Source organism: Ambystoma mexicanum, chromosome 6p (assembly GCF_040938575.1).
Source record: "Ambystoma mexicanum isolate Mex_15411 chromosome 6p, UKY_AmexF1_1, whole genome shotgun sequence".
NCBI lineage: Eukaryota > Metazoa > Chordata > Amphibia > Caudata > Ambystomatidae > Ambystoma > Ambystoma mexicanum.
In genome coordinates, this window is record NC_090935.1 from 839,527,274 (window position 1) to 839,554,733 (window position 27,460).

Here is a 27,460-nt window from a genome sequence, read left to right on the forward strand (position 1 = left end):
GTATATCATTGTAGAGTGAAAAGGGATAAAGAGAGAAATAAGATAGATTAAGAAATAAAATGCAAAATTCAGCATGGAAGGAGTAATAATTACAAGTCCCACAGAAAGACCACACATGTACAACCCACCACAGGGAGGTGTTGGTGGGACAGTGTAAATTCCACAAGGTGGACTATTCCACAAGGTAAGTAGATTCCATAAAGGAGGTATATTCCACAAGGGAGTATCTTCCACAAGGAGGGTACATTCCACAAGGTGGGTATTTTCCACAAATGAGGGATGGCTTTAACAGAGGTAGGGGGGTGCATTTGAATATGGAGTATTAAGACCCAGGATATGAGGACCGTGTTTTGTTTGCAGGAATGTGACACACTTTGCACAAGAGTGCAGGAACATAAATAAAGTACAGTATGTCTCTGGTGGTATCCCAGCATATCAGACAATCACCAATCCACAACAGATGCAACCCCCACAAATGCAGCCCCCACGGGTGCAGTCCCTATTTCCCTCAAATACACAAAGCATCCCACGGCAGAATCCCCCAGTTATCCAGATGCCCCCAGCTGCCAAAACTATGCAGAATACGGTCCACCAACAGCAGTGGCCTCAAAACACACAATGAATCCCCTTCACGCACAGGCACAGGCACGAATACAGCAATGGAACACAAATGTGTTACCACAGGGCACATTGTCACACTACAGAGGTATGGCAGTGTTGGGAATTACCACTTTCACAATCCCATGCACAGACTCGACTTCCCAATAGGTTAGCTGAAGAGGACTCTGATCTGCCCAGTTCTGTCAGTAAAAGGAACCACAGGTTGCAGTGAAGACAGGCCACATGGCATGGTGTTTGGTCCATGTTGAATGCTAAAAAGTCCCGGCAAGGCCATTTCTGAAGCAGTTAGTAGTTTGCAGGCTTGTGGACAAAGGAGTGCTGCAATTTACTTTTCCTCTTGTTACTATTACGGAATCATGCCGACGGCTCAGAAGTTGGACCATCCCCGCAGTAGAAACAACTCTATGGGAAAGTGCACATAGAATCTAGCAAGAGCTTTACAAAGACTGTGCACAGTAAATTACAAGCAAGTGCTTGTGTTGACGGTATTGCTACTGCAGTAGAGATTGCCTGCACGTAGTGTTTGTCTCGTGCTGAGCAAAGTAAAATCACTGAATTTATGAGACCGACTATTTTGCTCACAGAAACTGTACCTCTAGCTTAACTGAGGAGGGAAACTCATATTGTCCAAACTCATGATGAGACTACAATCCAATACGATGAGATCCACTTGCACCTACAGATGGGGAGCAGGTGCAAGTGGATCTAGGTCACCTGGCCTAAGCCACGCCCACTTGGTGCCTTCCTGCCTGCCGCTCTTTTTCACCACTTAGCAAGCCCCGCCCACCTGATGCCTTCCTGCTTGCTGCTCTTTTGCACCAATTAGCAAGCCCCGCCCACCTGGTGCCTTCCTGCTTGCCGCTCTGTTTCCCTACCTAAGGAGCCCTCCAGCCTCTTTTCCTTTGCAGATGGGGAGCAGGTGCAAGTGGATCTAGGTCACCTGGCCTAAGCCCCGCCCACCTGGTGCCTTCCTGTCTGCCGCTCTTTTTCACCACTTAGCAAACCCCGCCCACCTTGTGCGTTCCTGCTTCCTGCTCTCTTTTTCCACTTAGCAAGCCACACCCACCTGGTGCCTTCCTGCTTGCCGCTCTGTTTCCCTACTTAAGGAGCCCTCCAGCTTCTTTTCCTTTGCAGATGAGGAGCAGGGGCAAGTGGATCTCGGTCACCTGGCCTAAGCCCCGCCCACCTGGTGCCTTCCTGCTGCTGCTTTTTTCACCACTTAGCAAGCCCCACCCACCTGGTGCCTTCCTGCTCGCCGCTCTTTTTCACCACTTAGCAAGCCTCGCCCATCTGATGCCTTCCTTCACCATCACCGTCTTGTGGCCAATGCTGGATTTGACTTTTATTGACTTCATTCACGGTGCGTCACTCTTTCTCAACTCTCATGCTGGACTTCCTTTGCATCTTGTACTCATGGTGGCCCTGAATCATGTTGTTCCCATCCTCATCTTGTATCCTGGCTTGCAACATTATGTGTTACTACTGACTTCTGCAATTGTATTCGCTCTCCACTCTTGCTTCTCCACTCTTTTTGACTGCTTACTCTCTGTTCTCTCCTCCTTTCCCTTCTCTCTTTTCCTATCTCCTCCCCTTACTATCTTATATGCACTTACTCTATCAGAATTGTCCCTGGACCTAAAATGATAGCAACCTCGTCTGTTTCCTCCACCCTCCCATTACTGTTTTTTTCCTCCCCACCACCCCTCCAGCACTATCTGAAATGTCCTCAGTCCTAGTATGATAGTCACTTGTTTTGTTCCTCCCCTCCCTTTCTGCACCCCTTTCCCTCACCTTTTATCTTTCTCCGGCTCTACCAGAAAAGTCATCAGGCCTAGTATGGTAGTCGCCTGTCTGTTTCCATTTCCTTCCCACTCTCCCCCTCCCTTCCTTATCTATGTCTTAGCTCTTGCACTATCTGAAATGTCATCAGGCCGAGTACAATAGTTAATTTCACATCCTTACTGTTCATGGCTTGTAAGAATGTGGTTGTATTTTCCCCTTGTTCCCTCCCTTGCCTTGAAGCTCTTTGAAACACATTGTGTATAGGCGCTATATAAATAAACGATCATATCATATCATATCATATCATACAATGTCCAATCCTGTAGACAATAATTCTCATCTTCATCTCCTCCTTAGTTTGAAGAGAGATTCTATAGGTGATTCCCTGCACGCAAAGAATAAGATTAATTCGAATTTATCAGAAAATATAATTGCCACTTCATTAACTAATTCATCTAACTTCATTGCTTCAATGCTTCATTGTTGATTTACAACACTTATTTTACTTCTAGTTCCACTGAGTCCTCTATTAGGGAATTTCCTGCTGGAGCAGAATCGGTGACTATGCTGCAAGCTATTCTAGCTTTGTGTAATAGTCTATACAAAGACCAACCAACACTGAAAGCAGGGTTTACAAAGTTGGTGGATGTGGTAATTGAAGCATGCAAATTTCAACCTAGTCAAATGATAAAGACCACAAGACCATTCGGTGAAAAATAAATATGTGGATTGGTGATGTGGGTCTCAGGACTTTGAAGAAACGATTGAATCAGAAGCAGATTCTCATTCTGTAGTGTCAGAATTCAAACCAACACAATTGATGTTAGAAAAACGAATATTCAAACTAGAACTGTGGTTAGCCAGGCAAATGAAATTATCAAGCAAAATCTACTGAGTAAGCAGAGCCCTTCGAGAAGACAATATGAAAGGCAACAAAGAGCCAAACTTAGACGACAATGAGCAATTAATAACAAACAAGGAGCGGTGATGATCAAACCAAATATTAACTCCCTCCCAAAACTACATTTAGCACATGTCCCTCATGCCTAAGCTTAATTGGAACTATCTAACCGATTCTGCTATTTTGCCACTGATACACTTAACACTAACCCTAAACTATCTATGGTTAGAGCACAGAATTGAACATTAGATGTATGGCTGTTAAACCAGGGAACTAAACTACCATCTAAATTGGAGAAGGTAGATTCACATAATTCTGCTACAGCTGCTAGTTTTCCAAATAAAGCTGAAATTATGTCAAAAATGGAACTATGCTCTAAAATCAAAGATCATGAAATGTAACCTTTGATAACAGTGCCTTTTTAAATCAATCTTGCATGTTAGAACTATTACATAGTATTCCACAACTTCAATTAGGTTCGTCTAAAGATATTATTCATTTTGAACTTTCATCTAGCTATAAAAAAGAAATTTGGGCTCTGGTCCATCTGGTCTCGACTATATTAGTTGAACTTATTATGGCCAATGCTCAAATCTTCCTTAGTGGTGGCTATGGTTTTCAATGAATAACAGAGATATATCCTAAACCTATTTTGCCTAGCAGAGAGTCGTTAAAAGGAAATCGAGACAGCCCAAGAAATAGTGACTTGGAAGACATTAACTATCATTTGCGCTGGAGGGCATAACTGGTTTTATAGAAAATACAACCAAGAACAATGAAAGGTGGGCAAGAAGTCGGTGTGACCAGAAAACTCTCCTAAAGATTCCCTTGACATATTAGCTTGGAATACTTTGGCTTTTAATTAATTTGCAGCTAATCAAATTTGTCAAATTGAGGAGGTGGGCTCTCTGGAGGACTTATCACAGGAGTAAAACATAGCCTAGCACTGGAAGAGTTTAAATCTTGCTCGATATCACAATGTGTGCTTTCTGGAACTATATCCTTTAAGTCTCATACCTCTCTGGGCTGTACATTGCTGATTAATATTTACAACCCCCCGGGTAATCACATGACAGAAAACATAAGTTCTCGTGTTGAATACATTTAAATGAATGGTCAATAATGAACCCAGGAGGCACCTTTATAGTCATGGATGACCTCAATTTTCAAAGGTATCTCTCTAGGCCATTCAACCTCACTAAAGATGCTGGGGTCTGTCTTAAGAAGAATCAACATGAGGTCACATTTCTTGATATAGCTATTGAGTCTTATAATCCTTATTGCGACACATGCATATGGGAGAATGTTATCTTTAGTGGGAATCTGTTACACATGTATACATATACTATTTCCTCCATACTCCAATTTGGACCATACACATGAGCCAGCAGCAAATATTATTCATGAATTGACTATGTCTTAATTCAGAGAGAATTATTTAAACATATTAAAAACTTTGAACTTAAATTAAACACCCCTAATGAACATAGTGCTAGCGAATTGACAATCTCTGCCATTGAGGCTGATAAATTGGAGCATATGCCTTGCACATATAACATTAACAACACAACAAATCGTAAAATTTGATCAAACTAAAATATAGATACATTCAATCAAAAAAGCCAAAAATATAATATCCTACTTTTTGCAAACAAAAAATATAGACCGTTGTGAATACTGTGACGAAATAGCGACTGTAATTGAAGGGATTTGTGAAAGCACTAAAACAAGTAGCTATGCTACGAATAGATCTAGTCAAATCCGTTATATTGCAATTGTGTCTAAAAATAAACAATTTAGAAGGAATGCACTCATTATCAAGAAACAACTTCTCCCCTACAGTGTCATTAAAAGGGTAAACATTTGATTAGACAACACAAGCAATCTACGGAGACAGTTCAGTGGCATTTGATATATAATGCATTACAACATTCTGACTGCCGCAAATTCTGGGCCATTTATAATGGCACACAATGGCCCTCACAAGCAAGAATGAAATCAATCCTATTTGTACATTGAATGGTAAAAAATATGTTGAAGAATAATATATTTGTAACAGTTATACCCAAGAAACGTCAGTTAAACTGACTCAAGAATATGCAGGTGATGGTTTTAAAATTCTTGCAGAAGATATTTAGCATTTTACAATCAAACGGAAAGGTTCCAGAGACACAGTGGCAGACAAAGTGGCTAATATAGCCTGAAAAGCAAACACGGGTGGATAGTCAATTGTAACTGAAAATATATTTTCCTTAATAATTAGCACGGGTAAGACCCATAGCTCTTGGAAAAAATCCATTCTCATTCCAATACATAAGAAGGGGCTGAAGTCACTACCTTACAACTATTGTTTATTAGCTATGGTTGTTTCCTTGTCTAAAAATGTCTGCTAATTTGTTTTAAAAATAATTAATAACTGATTACAGTGTAAGAACATCTTCAAAAAACAGCAGACACGTTTTAGACATGGTATGAACACCCTCGCTAACTTATGGAGCCTATCCTTCCATATTCAGTCTGCACATTGTAAAACAGGAGAAGCTCTATACATCTGCTTCATTCATTAGAAGAAGGCTTTCGATACAGTGAATACACAGAGATTATGGTCAAAATTATCTTCTTGGGCACTTGATCCCAGTGTCCTCCATTTTATAATGGAACTGTATTCGGATATCACGATGCAGATGACAATAAACTAGAAAGGAGTATTGGGAGATTCTATCCTGACAAACTATGGCTTAAAACAGGAGTATACCTTAGCCTCTGTACTATTTAACTTGTATTTAGCAAATCTATATAACTCTCTGAAGGCTTGCCATAATTTCCCCCTATACTTGGTAGTCAAGGAATTAGCTAGTTATCATTTGTGGATGACACAGTCATTCTTGACTTCACCCACATCGGTCTCCAAAGCAGCAGAAGGGTCTCCAAGACTATTCCGAGTTTAATGGATTAGGCATTAACTTGGGGAAAACTAAAATCATGTTTATTAATTGCAAGAAAGACTCTAGATCTAGAAACTTTACATGGAAAGTTGAGGGTATTCAAATCAACACTGTTTCACGTTACATATATCTTGATATGCCTATCTTCGACACCTTTACTAGTAAATTGGTGGCCAATGATATTATGAATAAAGCCTCTAGAAAATTCTATGTAACTAAGTCATTCATATCCCATAGTGTGCGTTATTCTACTGAGGGTCTTCTTAAAATCTTTAACGCCTGCATTGTTTCGAGCAATCTATATGTGCTATACATACTTAACAATAAAGAACTTGATTAGTAAAGGATGTTCAAAAAACAGTCCGGGGTGCTCTGTAATGAATTGGGCCTTACCAATATGCTTACATGCTGTAAGATTTGTCAGAGTATATTCCATCTTCAAATTTGTGAGCATAGTGAGAAGAACGAAAATATTTAGAGCCTATTCAAAAATATGTTAGATCTCGACACCCCAACCGGATTATGGCAAAATAGCTTGGCGACATAAGAAAGTTCAATGTGGTATAAGGGAGAAACCCACAAAACACAATTAAACATCCCGCCGGAGTCAATAATGGCTCATCGGGTTGGCATGCCATGTAGAGATTTGTATTCCTTGTATTGTTGGAGTCATGTAACATTTGCCCTTGTGGCCACACATTCCCATTCATTCGCTACCATGATCTGTTTGTCCGGTGACCTCAGAGGCCTGTATCTTACTGCTTGCAAAACATGGTTCAAGGGTACATTATTTATTACTGGTCATAGATCCGGCTTCGTCTGTTAATCGCTGTGCATGATTTGTTTAGACAATTCAGGATATACTGACTAAAGGGTAGAGTCCTTGGGGTCATTGCACGGTTTGGGGTTTGGGGAATCTACCTGGTAACAACAAAGGGAATGCTGAATATATGACTAACAGGGCCGGGTCACAAAACGGCACATATCATCATGGGTATACATTTCATTGTGGGATTCCATGATCAAGGGTCCAAACACCATTAACTCTTCCGCTGACCCCCTTTGACACCCTGATGGCATGGGAGTGTCGAGGCTTTCTTGTGAGTTGGTTTTCTGTTGCATGATGTAACAGGGCTATTTAAAACACAATTGTACATTCAGGCTTTTTACATGTAGCTTGCTGAGTTTCACTTAACTCATACTAGGTTAAAGCATACTGTATGACCCGTTTAGCTCAACGTAGTTATCATTACAAAAGGAAACAACAAAGCTCAAAAAATACATACTTGATTTGATGTTCATCTTTTACATATGCGAAGGAGCAGGATGGTTCGCGACTTGTGGCCTATATGCGCACCACTTACACAGATTATGCTTGTTAGAAAAAATTGTCCACTACATGATTCTCGCACACTTTGTGCCTCATTACACGGTATGTGGTAACCATGGTGCTATTAGCGCCATGGTTGCCACCGGTATTTTACCGTGTCCGCCTTGGTGGATGGCAGAATTACCGCCCTAATCCAAGGTGAGCGGGGGCATAAATTCCCCATTCACCAAGGCACTTCCCCATTCCCATTTTTGCCCCCATAGGGCTCAATGGGGAAGGAGCTAATTACGGTACCGCAAATTGCGGTACCGTAATTAGCACCAAGGTCCATTTGCGGCCCCGTTCCTTAACGGCTGCTAAAACCAGCCGTTGAGGTCGGGTCCGGCAAAGGGACCTCATAGTAAGGCAGTAAGGGTTTACCGGTACTGGTGCCCTTACCGGTATCGGTAAACCCTTACCGCATTCTGTGTAAGAGGCCCTATGACACATATTTATTTACACTTAATCTCATAGGTTACTGGACACGAGGTAGCTCAATGCTGGTGTGTATAAGGTCATATAGATTATGCATTGCATTGTCATATGTTGTTTCCATGAGCATTCTTATGTCCTGTATTAGTGTATGTTATACACTCGTTATTAAGGTTTAACATGAACATTTCTGGTTATAACTACGTATTACATTGGTTCCTGTTTGCAATAGGTGTATTGGCTATGTCTATGTTACAATCGTAATGAATCAAAGCCGACCTCAAAAAGTCTTTCTTGGCTGTTGACTCTATACAGGGGCATCATGTTTTTATGGCCAGGGTCAATGGGGGTGTCGGGCGGGTTTATGGAGATGAATAACTTCTGCCCTGGCCCCTGCCCAGGGCTGTATCTGAATCAGTGAAATAAGGTGGAAGGCAGAAGATACAGTGTTGATTTTGTTGCATTCTCGCAGCAGTCTTCTCATGGGAACTAAACAGCTGCAGAGATGTTGAACGGGGGAGGAGGTGAGGGGAGGCACTCACTCACGGAGCGCGCCTGGCTGGGAGAGCTGCAGGCTTGCATTGGGCCCACATAATTGTTTTAGCATTACAAAATGGAGTTGCTGTTTTGCAAAATGAAGTCATGTCCATCTCTAGTTCTACATTACTATGAGGGACGTCAAAAGGGGGAGCAGTTCCAGGGGCATTCCCGCGTGAGTGGTTAGGGGCCGGGGCACTGGACGCAAAGCAGCTGCGACAGGGCCTGCCAAGAGAGTGCAGGAATAGGGGTGGGGGGTCTAAAATATCCCCTCCTTCCACTCAGTGGCTATAGGAGTTTCATTGGAGTCCCCTTTCCATATCTGCCTTGATATAAAACAGTAAAAGAAGATTGCAGAAGAATGGGACAGGATTAACAATATTCACCATTTATCCCCAAAGTCTATGGGCCTCATTATGACCCTGGCGGTAGGGGGTTAATGGGGCCAGTAGAGCTGCAGGCCCCGTTAACCTCCTACCGCCTCTTTACGAGGTCACCTCGCGGGACCTGCTAAGGACGCCTGGTGAAACCAGGGGTCCTTAGCGGGACCCATGAGCAGACTAGGATGCAAACAATGGGCCCGTCATTAACAGGCCCGTTGTTTGCATCGTCCCCATTCCCATTGAGCCCTATGGGGGCTCAAATGGGAATGGGGATGTACCAGGTCCGGGTTCCCTGAATGGAGAAATACCGGGCTCTCCAAGGTCGGAATTGGCCAGTATTTCCCCATTCAGGGAACCCGGACCAGGTACCCGGTATGGGGGAAGCCATGCCGCATATTGCAGCATGGCAACCTCCATTTTCCTAATGAGGCCCTATGTATCAAACGGATGCTACTCATAGTTTTCAGAAGGGTATTCCTCTTGATTATGTTTATAAGGTTCAAAATAGTGAAGTCTGATGATTTATTATGATGATCCAGTTCAACCATTTGCCTACTATGGAAAGGACGGGATGGACATTCCCTATGACAATAGACTTTTGCATTTGCAAGGAATTCATTGAATATGTGTTTCATTTGCTGACTGCATGCCCGGCCTTACGTCAACTATATAGTAAAGGCTATAGCAACGTGGTCACAACCATAGCACATATGCATACAGATCAGTTTTGGGCCCACCTCTTCTCTGGAAGCACTACAAAGTTAAACTATGCAGCCTACTATATTTGGAAATACATTATGAAATACTATATTAAAATTACATAATTGATTTAGTAGAATAATTGTGTGTTTAAACCTTGATCCTATGAATTAATCTCTGTATTTTATCTTTTGTAATATGATGATGTACAATATGACATATATTAAGTAAAATGTTTTTTTTAAAACCTTTAATGTTTTTTTTTTTATTCTTGGTTAACTGTTGAAATGGTACATATACCAATATCACCTACATTTTTTTAAAAAAGCACAGACAAGTTCCCCTGAAAGCACATCTTACAAAGACACTATTAGCACAATTAAATGAAGATTTGGACAAGGTGCCTAAAGAAATATGGAGCAGAGGACCCCACGATGTGGGTCTTTTGAAAGGAATAGGTGCCATCCGCATCAAGCTGAAACCAGGAGAAGAATTGCCCCAGGTCAAACAGTATCCCACAGCATGGGATACATAAGAGCAAATGTGTGCCACCATTGTAGCATTGTGCAGATAGAAACAACATTTCTTGCAGACCGAGTGCAACTAGGGTACTATATACATGAATTTACTATATTTCATGACATGCTGGATGACCTGTCGCATGTTAAGGAAGACCCCTTATAGAAAGAAGAGATACTTTTCATTGATGGGTCATCTATTATCAATCAGAACATGGGCTACAGACACACAGGGCGGCAGTGGTACGATATGAGGAGGGGGAGTTTGCGGTTGTATCAAAAATGAGATTACCAATATACTATTTGACATAAGCAGCAGAACCTGTAGCATTAATAACAACAATAGCAATATCAAAAGGATGTTGTGCCACCATTTATTCAAGTTCAGCATATGTCACATCAACAGTGCACTCAGGATTGTCCAGATAGAAGAGGGGAGGCTTAAGAAAATCAGATGGCACACCCGTGCAACATGCAGATCTACTTTCCACATTAATAAAAGCACTGCCCCTTCCATCGGTATTAGCAGTAGTGAAGCGTGTAGCACACTCAAAGGGTACAGACTTAATATCTCAGGGTAATGATGTGGCAGACACAGCAGAAAACGAGGCAGCAAGTTTACCACGCATTACAGACAAAGTGATTCCACTCTTGCGAAACATTCCACAGCAGCAAGTACAAATTACTGACCCCTACATTGCCCTACCATGGCACAAATAATAGAGTTACAGGGACATGCCCTTCTGCAAGAACAAGCACTATGAACAAAGATGGACTGTTCTTTATCACCCACAGATTTAACATTGAGACAAAACACTTCAGGGAAGCCTGTTATGCCCCATGAATTACTTAAGAATGCCCTTGAACAATTGCATTAGCCGACACACGCATCCAAAGAGTACATCACAGCAGACCTGCAGGAGGACTGGTTTGTTCCCAATTTGCAGGAACATGTGGCAGAGTTCATTACCAATTCTGTAACGTGCCAACGTTACACAGCAGGTCAAACGTTGAAAAAGATTAAAGGTTCATTGCCCTGCCCTTCAGGGCCTCTTCAACATCTCTATATAGATTTTGTAGATGTGTTTAACAGATTCAATCATTTTTGCTATTTGATTGTTGTTGTGTTCCCATTCTCCCATTGTCTCGAAGTAGGTCCCTGTGCCCACCCCAATGCCAAATCTGCAGCTAAATCCCTTGTTGTGAAGTGTTCAGTTCTGACAATGGGCCACATTTTTTCACCTATCCCTTCAAAGAAATAACTACCCTATTAGGCATACAGCATCAATTGTGTTCATCTAGCCACCCCGAGGCCAAAAGTATAGTGGAACATCTCAATGGTTTACTGAAAGAGCTAGATTGCATTGGTTTGCTGTGGATTTATTTGCTTTACAGAACTAGCCTGGTTCCGATCATCATCCAACCTTGCACAAAATAGTAATGGGTAGGAGGCTGCAAACATCTTTTACTCCTGTCCGCAAAGCTTATGATGCTCATAGCTCAGACATTTTGAGAGATTAGTTTCAGGGCTATCTTAGGGAACTTACCAATTCCCTCAAGTTTATATCAAAAAAGCTTGGGCTCCCATCAAAGTAGGCTAGCCACACCAACAACAGAGGTCCCGCTGAAACAGGAAGAAGCTTCACTCCTGCAGTAACCACAAACTTTATCCAGGGGATGAGGTTTTTATCACTAACTTTATGGGAAAGTGGAGTGAGCCTAGGTTTCTTGGCCTGTTTGAGGTCACCTATGCAAAACATAGCGCTGTGGCAGTTGCTGGTCATAAGGTATGAATCCACATATCAGATGTCCACAAAGACATGGGTTACATCCCCCTTCCAGGGCAAGAAAAGGGGAAAAAATAAAGTATCTGTCAACTGGCACTTTTTTAATATCGGTCTGCCTTTTTGGGCATCAGACTGTTTTAATCAAGCTTCACCACAGAAGGGACCCGGAAGAGTAATAAAATATATGGTATGTTTGATTGTTTTTTCTTTTTTCTCTCTCTTCCTGGCCTTAGGTTTAAAAAAGAATGCAGTTTTGTACAACACAGTGTTAATGACATAGACGTATTAGAAAAAATAAATAGGCCCATGACCTGAAGCAAAACTGATGTGTTGAATTCAGAATTGATCTTGAGCAGCACTAGGGTTTAGCATCGCACCAACACTGATAAAAAACATGAGGGCTGTGGGAAAAGAGAGGGGAAATGATACTTGCTATGTCTGCTCCCTGATTCCACATGCGACAGGCACAAACAAGCCCTTTATCACACCAGAAATACCAGCTAAAACAGCACACTGTTTGGTCCTCCTGGCCTTATTCAGGGTTAGGGGGTTGTTCCAGGGACACAGGGTCTGGGTACTGTGGGTGGAAGAGGGCGACGTGGTTTATGAAGATAATTAAATCAGTCTAAAGAAAATGGCAGAAAATGAAGACAACATTGATATTGTGTTGCATTATGAAACAAAGGGACTAGGAGAGGGGAACCATTATTTACAGCACAAACGTTCTTGAGAAAATAGAACAGGACACACGTTGCCTTGGTGTAAGATGAGAACACAATTACATATAGAGGGTGCTGTTTCCTACCAGGACGAGCGGGTGGAAGGTTTGAGAAACCTGAGGCATATCTCCTAGTCTATTCCCAGGGATCCTTTGTTCAGGTGCCAGGGGAGGGCCATTGCTCTTGGATCCCAACCCTGGGGACGGACGAGTGAGGGATTATCACCTGGGAAGTGGGACTATGGAAGACACACCCTTGGGCGAGACATGGTCGAGACATGGTATTCCACCCCTACCCTAAATCTCATCAGTTGTAATGGGATATTGTCTACAGAGTCCCATCATACCCCAGTACCTTCTGTAAGAAAAATGAGAAAACGACCAGGGAAATTAAAACCCAATAGAAAATCAATGTACCCATCACAATACATTTGCCCCCTTCATCCTTACAAAAACATATATGGTTTTTCATTGATCTCCAGGAAACCATGCAACTCCCACAATCCCTATTTCCATTCTAGAAGTCCAACTACTGTGATGAAGAAGAGGCAGATGGGAGTCATGAGTATTACCCATAGGACTCCATGGGCAATGGATTCCTATGGGCAGTCTCTATGTTGTCCCAATAATGAGGTCAGGCGGAGTCAGGCAGGGAGGGACAACTATTCACACCTGACTCCAATCAACTTTCAAAGAGTATAAAAGGTCAGCCACCCAGGCACACTCTGAACGAGCAGGGGATGCTGAAAAAACTGTGAAGACCAGAAGAGAGAAGTCAGCAGCTGGGAGAACCTTGGGAAGCCAGAAGGGGGGATGGACTGCGAAGACACTGAGGCCTGTGAGTACTAAGGGGTCTACAGTGTGGCAGGGGAGCCATGCCCCAGGGAACCAAAACTCCAGCTACACTTTCCTGATAATGTTTATATCAGTGCTTGCTCCCTGGGAGATTTCCAGAAACCCAGGTATTTGAGGGGCAGGGGCTGGGACCCTGACCTCAAGTGAATCCACATTGAGAACCGGCTAACACCTCATCACTGAGGGTAAAAGATGGAGACCCAGTGACTCGAGGGAAGCTAAGGCGGGATAACCTGTTTTGTCAAGAACTTTGTGTAAATACGAAAAGTGCCTGTAACTGATTAAGAGGGAGAAAAACCTTGAATGTGCATTCTGCGACTTGTAGTCCAAAAGAGAAAAACTGTGAGACAGAGTGGACGGGCGGCACGTGTGTTCCCAATCGAAGGTCTCTGTAAAGTAACCCGCTGAGAAGTGGTGGAAGTGAAAGTTAAAGAGTTGTACAGAATTGTAAATCAAAGTGGTCCTGTGATGGGATAAGCAAATCCTGCACACAGGCAAAAGTCTTCGATTATGGTTTCAAAAGGGATCTGAGCCTGGAAGAGGGGGATCAAGGGTCCGAGCCCAGATGAGGGAGAACAAATTGTGAACATTGTGTGAAAAGGGGTCTGAGCCGGACGAGAGAGACCTGTGGTCCAAGCCCGAAGGAGGGAGACCAATCGTGAACTTATGAATGTGAGAATCTTGACAAAGGAAAGGAACTTTTTTGTTTTGTTTGCTACATTAGACCCTCTGCAATAAGAGACTTAGAATGGCAAAGAGACTTCGGCACAGAAAGTCCTGATACTGAGATATTCATCTGTATGAGAACCAAAAGGGACTACAAGTACCAGCAGTCACTGGGAATGAAGGTACTAGTGTGTGTTTGTGACAGACTCAACTAATACTGTGTTAATATTATTTGATGGTTGTACCTTGCTCCCATTCTTAGATTTAGGTTTAGATAGACATTCAACCAACCCTTTAAAATTCAATAAACACCCTTGAACTGTGTGTCATTTGTGTCGGTCTTCATTGATGATACCAAGCCTTTCCTTACAAGTGCTCATTGGATGTAGGGCTGAAGAATGTGTGGGTTTTCAGAAGAAGTGGCTAGGCATAAGAACATAAGTTGTTTTAGTATTTGGGACAGTAATGTGTAGACACTAACTCGGATAGATGAAAATAAGCAACACATTTAAATTACAGGCACTCAATAATTTGTCCTTGTGTTTCAGATCCAGGGGTAGTGTTAAACTGGGAGTAAACAAGAAGTGCACAACAACAATGGAAATCTTGAGCCTACGAGGAGGAACTGCAGCTCTAATGGACATATACTAGGTGTGCGGCTCTCTGGCATATACCCAACTTCCACCACATTGGGCTGTAGTGTGTTCCTTGTTACCCTGCACTCACCAGCACTGGTGGTACCGCTTTCTGATCTTGTGTTGTTTACTGAACATCCTGATATTAAAGATTTGTAGTACCATAAGCGTACTAGCTGGTCCCAGAACTTACAAAGAAGCTGTATCAACAGTAACTACTTTTCCCAGGAATCCTCTGATAGGCAAGCAGCAATACCTACAGAATTTCAACTTTTTAGTCACACTACAACATTTTGTACATCATATCTTGCACCAGGTACAGACAGCAGCCAATGCCAGTCAACAGCCTAACTAATTGGTTCACTAGCAAACATCCATACACATGTGTCAATCTCAGCTGCTGAGTGAGGATGATGCAAACTTGAATAGTAAATGTCTGACCCATAGAGGTCGTATGCATGTATGTCCCTCACATGCCGCCAACATCGCAATCTGTCATCTGTAACCTTATCAGTACATGTAGTCATCGGCTCATACTCAATCAAACATGTGCACCAAATCATTGAAAACTGACAGTATGTTTGTCCACATCCCAGATGTCTGGCATCACATACACACATCATCACCATCAGGCTGCATTCTGGTGTAGTGCAGTGAAACACACATGCCGTGTACAGGAGGGAGTACCTGCAATCATGCATACCCATGCCGAACACATATAAACTGTAGAGCAGAGCACCACATGGGTACTCAACAGCATCTCAAGGACCTGGGATTGCCATTCAAGTACCTGGGAGTGGAGTGCTGGGTAAATCCTCTGTACGACCTGGAGCTGAAGGGGTGTCATCCGATGACAGCCCACACAGCGCACCTCCATTTTGGCACCTGCATCAAATGCTGTCTTAGCCATCTCGTGGCTCCGGTGCTTCAGGTCATCTCAGTGCTTCTTCACTGTGTTGATAGAATGGTCTGCTACCCCCTCTTCGTTGATGGCAGCCATGATGTCTTCCCAGATCCTCTTAAGTCTGTCCTTCCCGAGCTGAGCTGCTGGGCTGAAGAGGGCATCGAAGTTGAGAAGGACCTGATCCACCACAATGCCAACTTTGTTGGAGGTGAAGTTGGCAGACCTCTGCCTCGCCCTGGGGGTGCCGCTCGATGGAATGGAGAATTGGCCATACATGGCAACCCCTGTACCTGCTATGCTCCCATGCATTTTGTTTTTGACCCCCTAATAATGGACACACTGCCCGCCCCTCTACCCCTGTGTCCGGCCTCCCAGGGCCATGCTGCAGAGCGACAGGGACTCCTCCTTACCAAGTGGCCTCTTCCTTACCAAGTGGCCAGGGACATAGGCCGCCTGTGCTCTCCGTGGTCCTTTGAATTGCTGGTTGTCCATTCTCCAAGTCTGGTTATCTGATGGTGGAAATGGGGTATGCATGGTAGGTCCACAGTGCTGGCCTTCATGGAGGTCCAGATGGGCTCCAATCTGGAAGGCACTCCTGTTATATCTATGAGGCGTCATGACACTCTCCACCAAACCACCTCCTCTGTCACCCAGGGTGCACAGTTTACACATAGGCACAGTTGCCTTCATCTGCCTTCCTCTGGCTTATTGATGAGTGTGTAAGAGTCCTGTCTGCCCTTCACTTGGTACTTGCAGACACACCCAGGCTACGCACATATGCAAGACGTACAAGGGCAGTGCCACACACAAAGTGCAAACAGATCTTTACCTGCTGCTGTATGTCCAAGTTCATTCTCAGCCACGCAGGGTGCCAAGCAGATGATACAACCTCAGATGACTTGCACCACAATGGCAGGGAAGCCCGTCAGTCTGACTCCCTGCACAGTTTCATTTGCCATACTTAGTTCAACTTATGTTCTACTGCTTGTCCAGCCATGGATATTGATACAGGCATTCACATGCCACCTGTGTTGAGACAGTGTAAACTCGGGAGCATGTCCCCTCAGGGAGTGCACTCTCACATGGTGGTCTCTCTCCTCCAAGCAGTGCAGAGGCAGGATAGTACAGTATTAACCCAGTTGATTTGTGAGACGGCAAGGATGATGGTTTGACCAGGGTCTGAACAACACAAAGTGGATGTTTGCCCAGGAGAGCCATGCCCTTGCACCACTCAAACAAACTAATTTTTAAAATTCAATCTAGGGTGATGACAGTTCCACAGGGTGGTAGACCACCCTTCCCCCACGCTCGTGTGGTGGGCGTGTGAAGCAGCCACCCCCTTCTCAGAAGATTGGTGCCTGGGTCAAGGCTCTCCCTCCGACCCATCCAGATGGATCCTTGGCACATGAGTGACCGACAGGCCACCCCAACCTCTTCTTTTCATCAATGTCATTGGCTAGCTCTTTTCCTTAACCTGCATCCTGCCCACATACCTTCCACTTGGGGGGTATTTTGGTAGCCTCATCAACCCTCCCTTTGTCTTAATTCGGGTCCTCTGTGAATGTGCCAGCATCTCCTCTCTCCACATTTTTTCCCAACACTGTAGTCTCCTCGCCCAAGATAATACACCACCCGGGCTGTTTTCCTTCTCAACCCCTACAAATTTTATATGTGCAAAGTCCATCTTGAGCAATATTTCCCCTGACTTCCACTCTCCTGTACCTGTTCTTAGTGAACTTGTATCCCTTTCTGTTTCTGGTGATGTCTGTAATCTTTGCAATTCTGTTAGCAAACCTGCCAACCTTTCCTGAAACTCCCTACACCTGTAATCTGTCGATGTTGGTGATTCAGGTGGGTGGGAGTTGGGGAGCGGTAGCCTGTAATGTTGCTGAAAATGCGAGGGATCCTACTGCAGTAGGAGGTGTCCCTATTGCAGCAGGTACATAGCTTGGATTGGTGTACTTTTCTGTGGGATATGGTGTCAAGGGATAAAATCCCTTGGTCCCTATGAGCACCCCACCTTCCCCTTCTACCTTCCGGAACTTCTCACTTCTCTGTGCTGTCGCTCTATTGCTTTGATGCTCTGTATCTTCAAACATACACCAACGATCGAGAATTTCTTTTCTCTTCTGTAGCTGCTTCCCCTTGTATTTTGATACTAAAAATGTGGACATGTGCTCTAAAATGCTCTTATTGTGCAAGCCCTGCCCTGGCAATGGGCAGGGCATCCCCTCTCCTCCTGTCTCCATGATACACTGCTTATGATACTTTTCCACGCTGTCATGGGTCAGTGGCAGGGCCTTATACTTGTGCTCTATTAGTGATTCTCCCCCCATGCTAGTGACGTCTATCCCTTACCAGCCCTGCAAAGCCCCTCTAATGCACCGCGCATGCTGACGCTTACTTATAACAATTAGAACAAAAGAATCAACCCTCACCCTTCCATACGCACACACCACTCAAAGATATTGTGCAGCCCCACACCACGCTGCGACCCACACAATTACTAACCCTTCTAGGGCCTGCCTCTTCACCCTCAAAACACTACTACTACAAACTAAGTCAACGTGCTACGCTATGCTAACATCCGCTACTTGTTCCAGGCCTACTACTTATATGAGACCAATACTTTGTATTTAAAAGAGCCTCCTTTAAATATTATTCTGCTTCATGGTACCACCTTCCCTCCCCTCCCGAGGAGGGGATTCCTGTCTTACTTTTACCTTAGCTTATAACACCTTGCCGAAGCAATCAACTAATAATAAAAAATGTTCACCAGCAATAACCCTACCCTCATCCACGCTACACCAATGACCTTGTCCTCCACTTACACCTTTCACACTTTCCTATACATCTGTCACCTACTTGTTATCTCTTACAAGAGTCTACTCACATGTGCATGCTCACACAAACTCCTCCATCACGGGGTTCCAACACCAGCCAGCCCTCTCCTTGGAGCCGTGCCCAGCTTCAAAGAGCAGTGAGGACTTTTCCTAAAATGGCTCCTACTAGACCACTCAGAACATGTGTTTTTTCGGGGCCAGTCACTGTAGGTGGTCGCGGCTCCTTCTGGAGAAGCATTCCCGAAGCCTCCGCAGGTACGGGGGTGATGCGATCACGTTGGGATCACCAATTAAAAGTAAGCACCTGAACGCTCACACCAGAGAGAAAACATCCCACTAGGGAAGAAAGGCCCAAGTTGATCTAGTAAGGATAACACATTTAATCTCATACGCTGATGAGAGCAACAGCAAAGGACTCAGCTGCTAAGAACGTTCTGCCAAAGAAGGGTACAAGCAGTAACGAATAAAGCAAAACTTTGTCATAAGTGACGCAATACATATAGTAAACACCTGCGTGGCTGATTGGATGGACCCTATACAGGTATTGCCTTTGTCCATATGGAATGGTAGTTTATTGGTCCCAGCCCAGTCCGTCCATCTTCCATCAAGTGGGTGCTGCAGGGCTCATCTTCTTCTCACGTCAAGAACCAGACATCAAATTAATTATACTCCTACTATACAGAATGTTTATCACTCATACCGTGCACTTGGCAGGCTTTGAAACAAACACACAGGAGGTTCCAGGGCACTCTAACCTTCACCCGCACATTTCACTCACTCCCTCTGCGCCATCCGGCTCCAAGATCTCGCCCCTCGTTTTGAACTATAATTTATCCCTCCCAGAACCCTGCAATACAAATCACACAATTGTTGCTGCAACAATGCGTCATGTCCATACTCTTTGAAGATTTCAGGACTTGTTACTTTGGGGTTGATGGTCAAAGGGCACCTGGTGTCATGGAATTCAGGGATCTTAGGATTTAGTCAGTTATATGGGCTATAACTTGTGGTCACTCGGGAATGCTCCAGGTCATGCTTTGGCCAAAGTGAGATAAGATGCACACCAGGCGCCAGCCCCTGATCACGGCCTTGTAGGGCACATTCCTATTGGGTGCAAGACAAATCTTTGCAACACTTTCAAGAACAATGAACAAACAGTGTGGTGGGAGGGGGTGCAAACTGTCCTCATGGGAGCTTTGGCAAGACTGGAGATTTCTGTGGCATCGCACATTTGGGCATAGTATATATAATGCTGTCTTTACTGTGCTTAGCGTGCGAGCCTTCTCTTCTACCTAGGAATACTACTATCTAGGCAAAATAGTGATGCCACAGACACCTTGGTTCATACCATATGAATATACTATAACTGTTGATGTTAGCATGGGGTCCTGCTAGACTGGAAGGTGTTCCTCTCACTGACCCCTGACCCCTGGGTTCATTACAGTGCCTCAAATGCATATTGCCTTACTTTAAAGTGCCTAGGGGGGCTTCATTTGCATGGAACCTGTTGTACATGTTGTGATCCCACACTTCTGTGCCACTGTGTACGCCATGGCTGTCAGGTTTACATGTCCCATGCATGACTCCTTGCGACCATCCTGTTTTTATCCTTTCCTATAGTGTATGTCTATGCGAGAGGACAAGGTGATCTTGCAAGACATGCAATGGTAGAACTGAGACATGGGCCCAGACGCAGTTGCTATGGACCTACCTGCAGGTTAATTTTGGGTCTTTTTCGCATTGGTGTAGTGATATGTGATGATTTTTTTAAATGTGTATGTGGCCACAAATTAATGTGCTGGGTTGACATGTGCGTGTCTCATTATTGTAAACCATTGTTGGGCCTACACTTGTGTGTGATTATTCATGCTGATTGCATCAGTGTGTGTGTGTGTCGCAGTTGATAGTTGACTCATGCTGATTTCATGGTACTGTTAATGCTGTACATGTGAAACATGCATTGTCACTGTTGACTGATGTCTATGTTCTTTGTCCCCTTTCCCACTGTTGCCACAGCTGGAGAAGAGGGTGTAAGCAGTGCTGTGGAGCAGAGGATCAGGGACAGGGCCTCCAGAACCAGGTGCATACCCCAGCCACGCCCAATTGACACCTCCTCTTCAGAGGGTGATGTGGCTGGGGAGCGTCAAATCAATCAGGTGAGGCTGCAGAGGTTAAATCACAGGAGGTGGCTGTTGTGGGGAATTCCTCAGCAGCGGTGGGCAGAGTGCTGCCGGACAGGGGCCAACTAGGGTGGAGGGCTCTCTGGGGTCTTCTGAGGTGATGGGGTATAGGTGCTGAAGGGGGCAATTGCAGCCCAGCCCACAGGGTCAGGTGGGGCATCATAGATGGTGTTCAGGCTGAACCTGCTGTCCCTGGGCCATCTGCTGCAGCATTGATCACCTTCTGTGATGCCTTCACCCACAACGATCCCCCACTGTGGATGATGAGGCCATCTGAGCTGTAGTGCAGCCCTTGCTGGCAGGTATTGCCAGTCGGACAGCAGCTTTTTGTGATGCTGTACAGGTTTCTGGTGTGGCTCGTGTACAGCATCACCAGCAAATATTAGGTTTCCTTGCCCAGTTGGCAAATGCACACCACTTGGGAGGTCCCTGTAGGCTTGCCCAGGCAATGGCCCCACCCGCCACTTCCTCCTCTGTGGTCCAGTTGTCCTCCACTGCAGCTTCCATACCAACTCCCACCATGGCCTCCTTTGCACAAGTCCCACCACTGCCCTATCTGGATTTTTCTGTGTCCCTGGTGGAGGTGGAAGTCCCTATATCATTGGCAGAGGTGGTTACTAAGGCTGCACAGGAGCCCACACAGGAACAGGCAATGGAGGAACACCAGGCACTTCAAGGCAGTGCCTTATCCTCCCATTGACGACTGGTCGGAGGGAGGCCAACCATAGGGCACTCACTCCCAGCAGATGGTGGCTGTGTGGAGTCTAATAGTACAAGACATTGCCACCCGAAGGAGGCAAAGAAGTGCACAGGTGCAAGAACTGAGGCAGGGGGTCCTGATCCATTCAGCATATCTGGTGACAGCCAGGGTGCATTTTGCAAGGCAGCAGGAGGTGGAGAGATGGAAGGCAAGGTATGCAACTATTTGGAGGGCCAGGGCCAAGATGGATGAGCGAAGGGCAAGGGGGTGGGCTGCCATCCTGGGGGAGTCCTTTAGGGTGGTGGGGGAGAAGGCAGTGGGAGAATGTTTGGTTTGGACACCATGCTTTCCTTCACGGAAAGTAAGGAGGCCCGTTTACTGGAAAGGGATGTTGTTGTTGAATCGGGTATGGTAGAAACCCTAGCTGACATCCCATCAGACTAACCCACTGCCACTGTACATAGTTTCTTGGCCTTAGGTTTAATTTCTGAGTTTTATTTATTTTCATCCTCGGACATTTTTCTCTTACCATTGTTAATGGCGATTGTCGACAAACAGGGTTCACAAAAGGTGTAGGGACAGAAGTCAACTTATTGCTACTAAATTGGAGACCTTAAGAGGATGCAAAAACCTATTCCTTGGGTTTGTGGACATGCAGCAAGCTTTCGACAAAATAAATCGGAAGCTTTTGTGGCAGAAACTACTAACCTGGCAATGTCCCTCAGATATCTTGAACCCTATAAGATCATTGCATAATAGAGCAACCATCCGAATCCGGATGAACCACGATGGTGATTTGACAAACACAATACCGACTTCAAAGGGAGTAAAACAGGGTTGCCCATTGGCAGCCCTGTTGTTCAAGCTGTTCATTTCTGACCTGCCAGTCGACCTGAAAGATGTCAATTGCTTTCCACCGAAAATAAATGATCAACCAATTAACTGCATCATATATGCAGACGATTTGGTGTTAGTAGATCAGACCCAAATAGGATTACAGCGATTGTTGGCAAAACTAAACATCTATTTGACAAAGAACAACCTTGAAATAAAAACTTCCAAAACCAAAATAATGCAGATGGGACTTCGAAAAGGATCAAAAAACATATATTTTAGATGGCATGTTGCAGAAGACCAAATCGAGTTAACTATGTCGATACGGTATCTTGGAATTATTTTCAGTACATCAATTTGAGAATGGCCATGGTATCAAGATTTGAGAAGTCGAATGACTACATATGCATTACAGGGTGTGAAATTGCATAATGAATCTGGTAAATTCTCATGCCAGCCGATACTAGTGTTCTATCAGAATAATGTATTGCCAGCAATAACATTTGGAGCTGAAGCAGCATGGAACCTCAAAGAGCCGCTGACATAGACAAAGAGTCTCTTCAAAAACATCCACAGTTGGTAAAGAAATGCCTCCAAACATGGAGTTGGATTTCAAATTTAGAAAAAAGAGCGACTCTACGTACTGCACTCCCACTTGGGAGTTTAACACATAAATTAGATGTACAACCAAAATACCTACTAAATTGCCCATCTCACTATAATCGAGACCAAATTTTGCCTTTACGACTAAATGCATTAAAGACCAAAGAAATGCGCTGGCTAAGAAAAGAGTTTGAACTTACAGACAATCTCTGCAGATATTACAAAAAAGACATAGAATCACTGTACCACCTGATCATAAAATGTAGCACAATTACGGCCCAAAGGACATGTCATCTGGGATTTTCATTTCCACTAAATGGAAACACTGATGAATGGTGGACTCGTGTGATATCAGGTCACAACACGAAGATAACCTGTGCAACTGTTGACTTTTTGAATGTAATTTTGAAAGAAACTTAGAGAGTGTGGTACCTAGGGAACCATATTATTTGACAAGGCAAATTAAATCTTTTGACTAAGGAGTGCAATGGAGGTAACATTGTAATAAAGGTTTGTATAAACTAAAGATTTCAATAAAAATAAAAAATAAATAAAAATTGTTAATGTGTAAATTGTTTCTATACAAGTTTTCTTGTCCTTCATAACACACTTGTTGTGGTCTATTTTTCCATGTGCACTTTTACTTTTTCCATGTTCTTCAAGTACATAGGTCCAATGGCAGTCATGTGGTTTGGGGCCTCACTGTGTGTGTCATGTTGTTACTGTGAGGTTTGCTGGAGGTCATTTCTGCATGTGCCTTCTGTGTGATGGATGTTGCATCTGTGCTCAATGTACATGATTGGCCTCTTGTGTGGAGGTGAAGTGCTTTTGGATTGGAGTTTGTGACAGGTTTGTCATGCACATGTGTTGCTTGAATACTTGGGTGGTTTCAAATACAAGCAGGTTGTTCATTTGTGTACATGGTGTGGATGTGCTTGTGATAGTCACATGGCATGGTTGGGTTTGTACTCCATTGCTGGATGTGTTCTTGTGTGTTCTTGTGTGTTTGTTGATGTTCTGTGTTTTTGTTTTTTGATATGGTGGCTTTCTTTGGATTGATGTGGACATGTGCACATGGGATTCACATGAAGGAGTGGGGACATCAGGCAGTTTGAGTGGACTGTGGCTGTTTCTCTGGTGCCATACATTGTGCAGGGGCTCTGTGTGTTGTCTGTGTATTGGTGTGGATGGAGTGACATTGTCAGTGTGTGTGTAATAGTGTGCATACATGGATGGTAGTGATGATGTGTGTGATGTGTGATAATGCTGTTTGGTGTGTCTCACGTATTCATGTGTATTTCAAAATGTTCAACATGTTTTACTAGCTTGTTGTATGTGATGACAGCTCATTCACATCTGGTCATTTGCTCGTTGCGTTCCTTCTTGCTCAACTGATGTTTAGATGTTCCTTTGGGACTTACTTGTCAATGTGTGTGTGCCCACGTTTCATTCACTGGTAGGGATGTTTGGCATTGTGGGTGTTGCAGTGAGATGTGGCCTTGCTGTAGATGGATGGGCTAAACTCATCACTTGTGCAGTGGATAGTAGAATCCAATCACCCACATCTATCTCTACCTGTGGTGTTCCCCAGGGGTCTAACCTCTCTCCCTTGCTGTTCAACCAATACCTGGCGCTTCTCATCCATGGCATTGCCACTCTCTGCCCCAACTTCCAGTGCTATGCGATAACACTCATATCATTTTTAGGCTCCCTTCTGCCACCTCTTCTCCTTCTCTCCTCTCTGACTGTCTGTCCACCATCCAGGAGTGGTGCACCGCCAATGATCTCTGCCTTAATGCCAGTAAGATTGGGATTCTCCTCATCGGCACACCTGCTCCTTCCGTTTCTGTCACTCTCTGACCAACCTCTCTTGGCCCTCTTCCCGCTCCCACCTTTGAGGCAAAAAATCTCTGGGCCATGGTTGAATCCAGACTTTCCTTCTTGTCATGACCGCTGCCTCCAAGGAGTCAGGTCCAGCCCAACATCCTTGGAAGCAGGGTCACAACTTCCATTCCAGGCACCAGCCGGTCCCCACAGGGGCCTTTTGGACCTTGTCCTGGCGCCAGTGGCGCCAGGCTCATAAGGGAACCCAGTCCCGGCACAGGAAGCGCCGGCCTCTTATTGAGAGGAATGGTGCTTGGGTGGACCTACCTGCTGCAGACCATGCTGCTCACTTACCTGTAGGATGAGATCCTCATCCATTCCTGGCTGGAACTACTTTACCTTCTGCGTGTGGCCAGCACCACTCCCTGGGACTGGATACTGGAACTGTTCTGAGAGCTGGAACTTCTTTCTTGCCTGGGCAAGGCGGTGGAAGGAGACACCTAAGCACTCCAGTGGCTTATTTAAACCACACCCGATCAGTGCAACGTGCTTCGCGTTATTCTGCACTAGCAGCAGGACGCTCACCGTGTCAGCTCCAGAGAATCTTCAGCTTCAGCATCTGTGAACAAGAATTCTTTATCTTACCTCCCGGAAAACCAGTCTTCAGTCTTCAGCAGCGTCTGAAAGAGAACAAGGACACCAGGTTAGGACAAGGCAAAACCAGCGCTGCACTTACCTCGTGCCGCACTCTTCATACTCCGATAACCTGCGGAAACAAAAGACATTGGTTAGTGAACCTCCGTGATAATTTGCTTACCTGTGCTACTCCGTCTCGATCTCCGCCAAGCGCTGTTCAACCGCACCTGCAAAAACAAGAAGGACATCATTAGGGGCACAGTACGCCATCACTACTCACGTGTCTTCTAGCTGTAATCTGCTTGCCCATACCCCGGCACGTACCTCGGCGTCCATCTCCAACACCGGCTGCTACGGCTACCTGAAAAAGGGAAAAGAGACATTAAGAAGTGCATTTAACTTCGAATAACATTCTTTTACTTACGTGCCTCCACGAGCTCCGGCATTCTTCTCGCTTACCATATCTTCATACCGGACCTGCAAAGGCAAGAGACATTTAAGTGGACATATAAATAAAACTCCATATTCAAGCATTTACCGTTCGTGCGGTTAACGACGGCCTTGCTCCCCGACTTCATCCTCTGCAATCAAGAGGCTGGGTTATGAACCAGTGAAGCAACTGGCATTAGCGCCCCTGCACAGACGCAGGATGGAGAGCTCCGCTTTCACCTATCTAAGGTGAGCACATTCCGCCTACGAGAAACGTGGGGAGTCCAGAAAGGGGAAAGTCAGATTGGCCAACAAGACGTACATTAACCCCTTGTTCTCCTACTTGCAGACACCTCACCCTCCAGGTCAAAATTACGGTGAGGAGAGGGCCCATCCAGGGTGTTATCAGAGGCCTGTGCGTGACCCTAGAAGACACTGAAATCTCCCAGCCCGGACCTGCGCCTCCGAGGGATTCAGGTGAGCGTTACACTTCTCTCCTCATATCTCTGACATCTCTAAGAAGTTACACTACCAGCTGCAACTTATCAGAGGTATTCTTACTTCCCTCAGAAGCTCACTGTCTCCAGAGCTCTGGTTCTCTCTAGGCCAGACTACTGCAACAGCCTCTTTCTAAATCGGCCTACCTCTACTCTCCGCCCTTTGCAACTCATCTAAAACAGAACTGCAACTCATCCAAAACAGGACTGCGAGACTTGTCCTTGGCCTCAAGACCAGGGATCGTGTCTCTCGAGGACTTAAATCCCTGCACTGGCTCCCAGTGGCGGCGAGGATTAAGTTCAAAACCCTCTGCTTTGTCCACAAGGCCTTCTGGGGCCTGGGGCCTCAAGACCTTCAACTCTCTCTTCCTACATATCTCCCTTCTCAAGTTCTTTGCTCATTCGCCTCCAACTCCCTCAGGGTTAGTCGCTTTTCCAAGCAGTGAGCTGGTGGGAGATCGCTTTCTTCTGCTGGGGCCTCCCTCTGGAACAGCCTCTCTGCCTCTCTGAAACTTGAGGAGAACCAATTCCGGTTCCAGAAGCACCTCAAGACCTTCCTCTTTGCTTCTGCTTTCGCTCTTCCTCTCCCCTGCTGATCTCCTGGCTGATTCTGAAACTGCACTGTTTACCTAGCAACCCTCTGATCCCTGGCCCACTGTAAAGACCGGTAGGGGGTGACTGTACTTCCGCTCTCTATATGGTAGAGGAGAGGCACAGCAGACCCCAGCCAAGATTCTCTATTACGGTAGCAATGGACGAGCAATCAAGGCCTACCTTCTCAGGAGGTGATGCGGGCTGGTTCTTAAGTACAGGGTAGTCCCCGAACACCCACAAAGGAATGTCCACACACTGTATTACTGAAAACACAGTCTTTATATAATTAATATTCAAAGGTATGTACACGATCACAATCACGCACTTTGTACTTGGAAGTCAATAATGATAAATATATACACGTCTAGAGTGGTACCACTACTGTTATCAAATCTCATTAAAGTGCATCAACTGTATGGTTAAAATGTCACACAGATCAATAACGAGTAAACCAGCAATAGAGATAGGAAGGAACGTAAAATGGTTAGAACAATAGGCAGAATGCTGACACCTACCACTAGGCACAGTTCTGTGTGGCGATCCCCCCACCTGGGCAACCTGTAAATGA